Source organism: Salmo trutta, chromosome 2, assembly GCF_901001165.1.
Source record: "Salmo trutta chromosome 2, fSalTru1.1, whole genome shotgun sequence".
In the NCBI taxonomy this organism is placed as follows: domain Eukaryota; kingdom Metazoa; phylum Chordata; class Actinopteri; order Salmoniformes; family Salmonidae; genus Salmo; species Salmo trutta.
The window spans coordinates 7,454,421-7,463,687 of record NC_042958.1 but is presented as its reverse complement, the minus strand read 5'-3'; the positions used below and the strand labels follow the sequence as shown (position 1 = coordinate 7,463,687).

At 39.7% G+C, this 9,267-nt stretch overlaps 1 pseudogene; it reads left to right on the top strand.

The window, feature by feature from the left end:
- The first annotated feature begins 734 nt into the window (after window positions 1-734).
- LOC115148695 (myelin-associated glycoprotein-like) lies at window positions 735-8,373 on the top strand (annotated as a pseudogene).
- Window positions 8,374-9,267: the final 894 nt, after the last annotated feature.

Sequence of the window (9,267 nt, the reverse complement as noted above, 5' to 3'; positions counted from 1 at the left end):
CACCTATATAGGACTTCCAATCAAAGGCAACTCAACACACCTGCCTTCAATTGGAAGTCCCAAATCAACAATCAAACATTCATATACACAAAAACTGCCACGTCCTGACCCCAACACTAAAACAATAGCTCCATCTGCTGGTCAGGACGTGATAACTATAGAAAATGACATCTTACTAGGGTCAGGACGTGACATCATGTTACAGAAAGGTCAAATATATAAATATGCTGAACATTATATGAATCACTCTAAACTGAATCTGAAATTTATTCATCTTAAATATTCCTATTACATGTTTATTTTTCATGTGTGTATTGTTGGGAGTTATTATGTCCGTTTTTATTTTGAGTGTTGTTCAAGAGACACAAATGAGGCTGCATTTGAGGTTATTCATTAATTGCCATGTAATATAAACCCACCTGCTGGGTAAAGTGCGTCCTCAGCTCCTGGGTCTCCTTCTCCCAGAAGGCCTTGGGCAGGTCGAAGAGGGTTTTGTATAGAAGGGTCACATCTTTTTGTCAAAATGGATGTTTCCTAGCAAATGTAGGAGAACTTGTGCAGCAGGTTGGGAGAAGTAACGTAGCAGGTTAGGATAATTAGATTAAGGTAAGAAAAAGGGTTAGGGTTAGCTAAAATAAAACATAAAATCAACTTAAGAACATCAATTTGACAAAAGCTGTATCCCCTCTAGACATGACCGCCGAGGAGGTACACCTTGTCCTGCAGGTCGATGGCTCCCTCCTGTGGCTCCCAGCTCACCATGCTCTTCTTGGCAGATAGAAGTGACGTAATGAAAGAGGAAGTGGGTGCAGGAGAAATTGAGGAGTGTGTGATAATCCATCAGCTACAACTACAGTCACTCTGTTTCTGACAAAGTCTGTTTTCCGTGTTGAAAGATAATGTGAGAACCGGGTATCTTTTACTGAAGCAAGTTGGATGGAAGCAAGTTGGATGGATTTTGGTTTACGATTTAGCTCCACTCAAAAAATCCCACACTAATTCCCATTGAAGCCTGGGAGATAGGGGAGAGGGAGATGTTTATATTTCAGAAAGTTCCGTTGTTGTATCAAGGGCGGACTTGGCTATTTGGGGGCCTGTAACAAAATCCTGTAAAGGGGTCCCCTTCCCCCTAAAAGGGTTATTTACCCCCCACCCCAACACATACATTAACTGCAATGAATATTATGCTCCCACAATGAAAAATATCTTGAATATAAGTGTTTCATTTCGGGCAGCAATGAAATGTATAGGCCACATAAAGCTGTTGAGTCAGTGGCTAACATACACTTTGTGTTAAGAGTCAGTCAGTGGGCAGCTGGGGCCCATTTCATTTGAAACTGGTGAAACATGGCTAAGGCCACCTCTGCAATGTTTCAAGTGACTGAAACAAATTGTGCAGGAGTTGAAGGTTCATTAGAAAATTACAATATTCTAAACACTTAAATTAGCATACCATGTTTTCACAACTGATGTTGACACCCAGCACATAGACTATTCAAGCATCCTGTTATATAGATACACTTATTAGGAAGTATGTCACTGATGAGATGTGAGATGTGCCACATGAATTTCAGCACTTTAGTTTGTCAGAACACACTATGGGTGTGCGACAGTCTCTCCTGTGGACCGTTTACATCATTGTAAGGCAAGTGTCAACTACTCCACTATCTTATCTTCATATTTTAATGTTCACACTAAATGAAGGAAATTAATTACAAGTAATGAGATTCAAAATGTTCAATGTACGGCTGTTAGTTCTTGTATTAGCTTCACAACTGAAGGACCTATGTGATGTATGGACTAAAGTTTCAATGTGATACAGTACGTGTCATGTGACCTACTCTACAAGGAAGTGAATGTTTGTACTGTTTCAGGTGATCGGTAGTGAGTGAGTTCTCACATGGCTTGTCCTGAGAACATGTTTTTTCTCATTGGCCTCTTTATGTCAGGTGAGTCTTCCACACAGCAACAAATAGTTATGAATCAGACATAAAGGAGTAAGCACAAGTCATGATATTTTATGGGATGCGCTATATTCCAGCTGTTTAATTGTGTAGAAAAGTGTACAAATAATTCCTGATTAGTGTATTTTAATAGTCTGGATTCAAACAGTACTGTGAAAAAGTATTTTGCATATTTTTGGTATTGAATGTTATCAGATATTCAATCAAAAGCTTATATTAGATAAATGGAACCTGAGTGAACAAAAAACACAACAATGACATACTTATTTCATTCATTTCTTAAACTAAGTTATGCAACAACCAATGCCACTGTGTGAAAAGGTAATTGCCCCTTAACACTCAATAACTGGTAATGCCTCCATCAGCTGTAATGACAACCAACCATACATTTCCTATAGTTGTTGATCAGTCTCTCACATCTCTGTGGAGGAATTCTGGCCCACTCTCCCACGCAGAACTGCTTTAACTCAGCAACATTTGTTGGTTTTCAAGCATGAACTGCTCGTTTCAAGTCCTTCCACAATATCTCAATAGGGATTAGGTCTGGACTTTGAGTAGGCCATTCCAAAACTTTAATTTGTTGCTTTTAATCAATTTTCATGTAGACTTGATTGTGTGTTTTGGAATGGTGAAACAACCAGTTATTGAGTGTAAGGTGCAATTACTTTTTCACACAGGGGAATTGGGTGTTGCATAACTTTGTTCATGAAATAAATGTAATAACTATACATTTTTTTTGTTATTTGTAAACTTAAGTTTCCTTTATCTAATATTAGGTTTTGGTTGTAGATCTGATAACATTCAGTAACAAAACATAAATAAAAATAGAGAAGCAGAAAGGGGGAAATACTGTTTCATGTCTCTGTATGTTCATGTTAAACCAACTTCATGTTGCGGCTGACAGTATAGCTTCCACCACTGTCCCTATCACCATACCGGGCTCAAACTAGTGGTCCTCTGCTCACAAACACACGTCACCTCACTCCTTGACAACACACCAACCAATTGAAAATCACCTGTACATAGAAATAAGTTAATATTATTATTATTGGAAGAGACTGTTCCAATGATGTATATAAACCCTCGATCTTTGGTGCTATGTAAGAGCCAATGAGAGACTTTAAATCCACTGGTCTCTATATGTGGTACTCCCCAGAAGAAGCAGTCCTCCATAAGAATTAATGGAATTCTACAGTATTTAAAGCAAATGTTTCAAGGAAAAATTACATGTATTTCTGTATTTTGTTGTAGAGGGGGACAGTAAAGTTAGTACTCTATAAATAAAATACTTAAAAATCTTTACATATTTCTAATTATATTTGTTATAATCAGGTCATATAAAAAAAGCATGAGCTGGAGCACACACAGAGAATATTACTTATTGTAGAGGTGCTGACTAACGGTGAATACACTGTAAGCTATAAAATCAAAGAGAGTTGAACACACTATCTATATAATCTCCCACTAATTCATTGGGTAAAACACCAACGTTTCAGCATCACTGTGCCTTCTTCAGTGTAATGTCATGAATGTTTGAACCAGGTTATGTAGACATACAGTGCAGCTAGTGCAACCAATGACAATAGTGAGGGGTGTATCATAGTTATGAGGTTAATTAGAATGAATTGAGTAAAACTGTTAAAATAATAGTTTACAGCATATTGAATATATTAGCGTATTGTTATCATTAACATTAGTATAAGATTAGCATCAACATACTTTATTGTTTAATTTAATTTCACATATATTTAATTGTTTCCAAATTCATTAAATGTTGTTAAATTGTAATCATTTGGTTCATCCATAATGCATAATAAGCACCATCAACAGGGGGAACATATTGGTTCTATGCTGAAAGGCTGTAGAAAGAATATATTCATTTATATTACTATAATATAACTATAATGTTTTTAAATAGGAAATCCAGTAGTCCTCCCTGTGTAGTAGTAGGATCTCCATGTTACCTCCTCTCCTCTGTAGTAGTAGGATCTCCATGTTACCTCCTCTACCTCTGTAGTAGTAGGATCTCCATGTTACCTCCTCTCCTCTGTAGTAGTAGGATCTCCATGTTACCTCCTCTCCTCTGTAGTAGTAGGATCTCCATGTTACCTCCTCTCCTTGGTAGAGCAACATGCTCAATACCTGTATATTTGAGGGAGGAGATGGGATAGGTAGCTTCAACAAAGTGAGCTGCTACTAGATAATCAGTGTTCTTACACTTGATTGAGCTGCAGTGTTCAGCTATGCATTGTTATAATTGTTGTTTTGTTTGTAATGCATTGGTTTTCCCACATGAACATGTGATGAGATAGATTTCTCCATTTGTCTTGCAAGAGATCATACCCCTAACAGGGATTTTTCCACCTGTATGTGGGTGTCTAAAGAAGGATGTTTTTGTAAAGCTATTGCACTGTGAGCATGAGCCACTTTTGTATTTCCCATATGGAATTGGTGTCAAGAGTGTCTGAGTGGGCTCAGGGGGCAGGTCAGATCTCACTAAGCTATCCCCAATATTGCGACCACATTTATAGACCACCAGTGGGGATTCCTTGAAGAGGTGTGCATTTTTTTTGTCTGATTGTAGAATATTCCAGTGCTTTTTCAGGATTGCTTTCATTTTCTCTGAACACTTGGTGTACGTAGTCCAAAAGTCTGTAGCGGTGTTTTTCTTCTTTGGTTAACTTTTTAGCAAATCCTCTCTTGGTTTTTCAGATATTTTCGATATTGCAGCATCAATACTTTTTTCCTTGTAGCCTCTGATTTTGAATTTATTTTTCATTTTCTTAGCATTGCTGTCAAAATCTGACTGTTAGCAACAGATTCGTTTAACCCTGCATAACTGGCTATATGGTAGACCATTCCTGAGGGGAAGGGGATGCATACTATCCGCACGTATGAGGGTATTGAGGTCTGTTGGCTGTGTACAAGTCTGTATGGAAGGCATCATTCCCTTTGATGATCCATAAGTCCAGGTAGTTTATTTTTCTCTCATCAGTCTGCATGGTGAATTTGAGATATTCAGAGGTCTCGTTTAGCAGAGTTTGGTTTAGTTCCTGCTTACTTCCTTCCCAGAGCACAAAGACATCATCTATGTATCTCTTCCATGAGAGGATTTTAGAGAGTAGGGGGTCTGTCTCTGTTTTGTAGATGAGTGCTTCTTCAAATTGTTCCACATACAGGTTCATATAGTTGGGGGCAAAGGGGGAGCCCATGGCTACACCCCGAATTTGACGGAAAAAGTCTGACTCAAAGGTTAATTAGTTATTGGATAATACCAGTTCAGTGAGATGCAAAATACAATCATTGGCTGGAGCAAGGCAAGTGTCTCTCTGTTGAAGGAAGTGTTGCAGGTCACAAAATATAATTTAAAAGTATCCATTAAGGTGTCTCTAATAGAATATACTGGTCAAAAACGAATGTAGACATTAATAAATGCATTTCTATAGCTTCCAAAATCTGTTTTACAATGGAGGAGGAGTAACAAGATGGCTGTGCAGTTGCCTCCAACAGCGGCCCCTGTCTGTCATCAAGGGTTAATAGATATCATAGGACTGAACTGAAAATATATCAGAACCTCCCTGATGTTGTCTTTTATGTTGCAGGTGTTTTGGCCTGCTTTGGTCAACGAGATTTGATCGCCACAATGCCAGATAGACTGGATGTACTGACTGGCTCCTGTGTGCAAATCCCATGTTCATTTGATGTTGCTGACCAACATAAGAATACATTTATCAGCACAATACAAACCACTGGAGTGTGGATTAAAGAATCACCATACTTTGATGTGCGTCCGGAAAATGTGATATTTAACAGTAGTGAGACGGTCAACGGATATCAAGGGAAGATAACTGGAAACATGTCCCAGAAGAACTGCACCACAGTCTTCTTCAATGTAACCACCAATTACACTAATACATACTTCTTCAGGATTGAGAGTCAACCATTCCGTGCAACAGACATTTGAAAGTCTGTTCATATAGTTGTCAGAGGTAAGAGACAATTTAACTGTTAACCAACGATTTTTTCCAGTTTATATTCCTTGCATCAAAGACAAGAGTAGAACAAGTGGACAGTTTAACTTTTAGTGTAAAAAATCTTCATCTACAATGTATTACAGATTTGCCTTCCAGTCCCATCATTACTGTCTCAGGTGAAGTGAAGGAAGGGACCCCTGTCAGTTTGAACTGCTCTGCTGTCGCTCCCTGTCCTGAACACCGCCCTGAGCTGACATGGACGCTCCCAACACAGTTCACAACTGAGAACCAAATGCAGGAGAATCCAGACCAAACCAAATCAGTTCTCTCCACGGTGACCTTCACTCCGTTTTACCTTCATCATGAGAAGAACATCACTTGTACTGCAGTCTACCCAGTAGGGGCAAGCAACAAGACAGCTGAACATACCATGATGCTTAACGTGTCATGTAAGATTTAGTCACAGGTTCCTGAAGAATAGATCATTCTATCATGTTTTCACTGATGATTGTAATGGAGTGGTTTTGATGAGACTATTCAATATACCATATCCAGATACATTCTAAATGAACCCCTCTCCCTCAGTCTCTCCTAAGGACACCTCGGCCTCCATCAGTCCAGCTGGTCCAGTATTAGTGGGCAGCTGTGTTAATCTGACCTGCAGCAGTACAGCCAACCCTCCTGTGACAAACTTCACCTGGTTCCAGATCAGTTGGGGTAAAACAACACAGGTAGCATCTGGACAGAGTTACTCCCTCAATGTGACTGTTGGTGATGGAGGACTGTACTACTGTGAAGCAAGAAATAGTCACGGCTGTGGCAAGTCAAGGGAAGTGCAGCTGGCAATTAAAGGTAAAACGGGCACGTAGGGCACAATCTTAGGTTACATATACACTATATATATACAAAGGTATGTGGACACCCCTTCAAATGCGTGGATTCAGCTATTAAAGCCCCATATGTTGCTGACAGGTGTTTAAAAGCGAGCACACAGCCATGCAATCTCCGTAGACAAACATTGGCAGTAGGATGGCAACTTTCACTACCGAGGTCCAAACTGCCTTTGGAAGCAACGGCAGCACAATAACTGTTTGTTGAGGGCTTCATGAAATGGGTTTCCATGGCCGAACAGCCGCACTCAAGCCTAAGATCACTATGCGCAATGCCAAGAATCAGCTGCAGTGGTGTAAAGCTCACTGCCATTGTACTCTGGAGAAGTGGAAATCCGTTCTCTGGCGTGTTGAATATACGATTCACCATCTGGCAGTCCAGCGGAACAATCTGGGTTTTGAAGGATTCCAGGAGAACACTACCTGCCCCAATGCATAGTGCCAACTGTAAAGTTCGGTGGATGAGGAATAATGGTCTGGGGATGTTTTTCATGGTTTGGGCTAGGCCCCTTAGTTCCAGTGAAGGGAATTCTTAACCCTACAGCATACAATGACATTCTATATTCCATATTAATGCCCATGATTTTGGAATGAGATGTTCAACGAGCAGGTGTCAACATACTTTTGGTCATGTAGTGTACTTTAGAGATCTTTTTGTGACAATTGACCATAATATGTGCTGTATTTTCAGGGCAAGAAACCTCAATGGCTTTTGGGATTGCAGCAGGAACTCTGCGGGCCTTTTTGCTTATCAGCCTGATCAGTCTTTTTGTATGGTAAAAACTATTCCTGGCATCAACGCAAAATAATTTTATTTATGCTGTGTTTGTGCTTTTGCATATGAAAACCCTCTCAGTGCATTCAGAATACCTTTCTAAATGTCTTCCAGCAGGAGAAACTCGAGGCTCCACGATGGACTTGAAAGGACAGACAGTCCACAGGGACAGGTGGGAATAAGGCTCAACTTTCAAAACCATCTACAAAGTGTATCTAAGAAAGTACTGAATTAATGCTGAAACTATTTAAAGCCATGAGGTTGACATCATTTCAGAGGAAGTTTAGGGGAGATCACCACACCGAAAGCAATGCCACATCCTGTAAGAACATGCAATGATAACAGAATAGCTGTTGGACTTTGACAGTGTTTCCTTACAAAATGTAACTCTTTACACCTGCCAATTTCATTGACATTTTCATTGACATCCCCTCAGTATGTGTTGTGTAACCTGCTGACCTTAGAGTTTTACAAATGACTGAGCTTAGAGCTTTACACCTGTTCCTCTCTCTGTGTTCTCTCCACAGAACTCCCCGGGTGGGACAGTGTGTGCTGACCAGGCCACAGCTGGAGAGAAACCAGAGGAACCTGCAGAAGACCAGCCTGAAGAGATCCACTACGGTGACATAGACTTCTCCAAACTACGAACCAAAGAGACCCCAGCTGCAGCCCAGGACAGGGTCCAGGGACAGGAGAGTGAGTACGCTGAAGTCAATGTGACTGGGAGAAGGGCTCAGGAACCACCTGTTAACTCCCTAGATGGGCTTTAAGCACAAGTGAATTAAAGAGGTGCATGTTAATTATTTTTCCAATGGGTATTAAGTGTTTTTATGTACAGTATTGTCATTGTGTATCTGTTTTCTATTGGTACTTTTGTTACATTTATAATTGTTTGCTCTTTGATTATCTGCATATTTGTAGAATTTGCTGGGTTGAAAAGTGTTTACCGTAGTTTCCGGACTATTAAGTGCACCTGAATTTTAGCCGCACCCACTGAATTCAATTTTTATTTTTTTTTTGAACATAAATAAGCCACACATGTTTATAAGCCGCAGGTGCCTACCGGTACATTGAAACAAATTAACTTTACACAGGCTTTAACGAAACACGGCTTGTTACAAAAATAAATAGGCTTTAACGAAACACAGCTTGTAACAAAAATAAATAGGCTTTAATGAAACACGGCATGTAACAAAAAAAAAATAATGAGCAGTAAGCTTTAGTTGTCTTTTTGCACTGAGTCAATTCCTCACGCTGCTGTTTCCAACGTCTTATCATCGACTCATTAAGACCAAGCTCCCGTGCAGCAGCTCAATTTCCTTTTCCAACAGCCAGATCAATCGCCTTCAACTTGAAAGCTGCATCATATGCATTTCTCCGTGTCTTTGCCATGATGAGGGTGACAAAATGACTACTGTAATAAGTTTGAGAGCGCTCGATTTAATCTAAACAGTAAACAAAAAAGTTGTTTGACCTTAACCCGTTCGGCAATTTCATTGGTCTAATGAAAGCTTCATGCCGCCAAAAAACTGAGCACGTCACAGAATGTTTTTTTGGAGAAAAAAAAATTGAAAGCAGGAAAAATGCATATATTAGCCGCGTCATTGTTTAAGCCGCGAGGTTCAAAGCTTGACAAAAAAGTTAGTCCGGAATATACAGTCCGG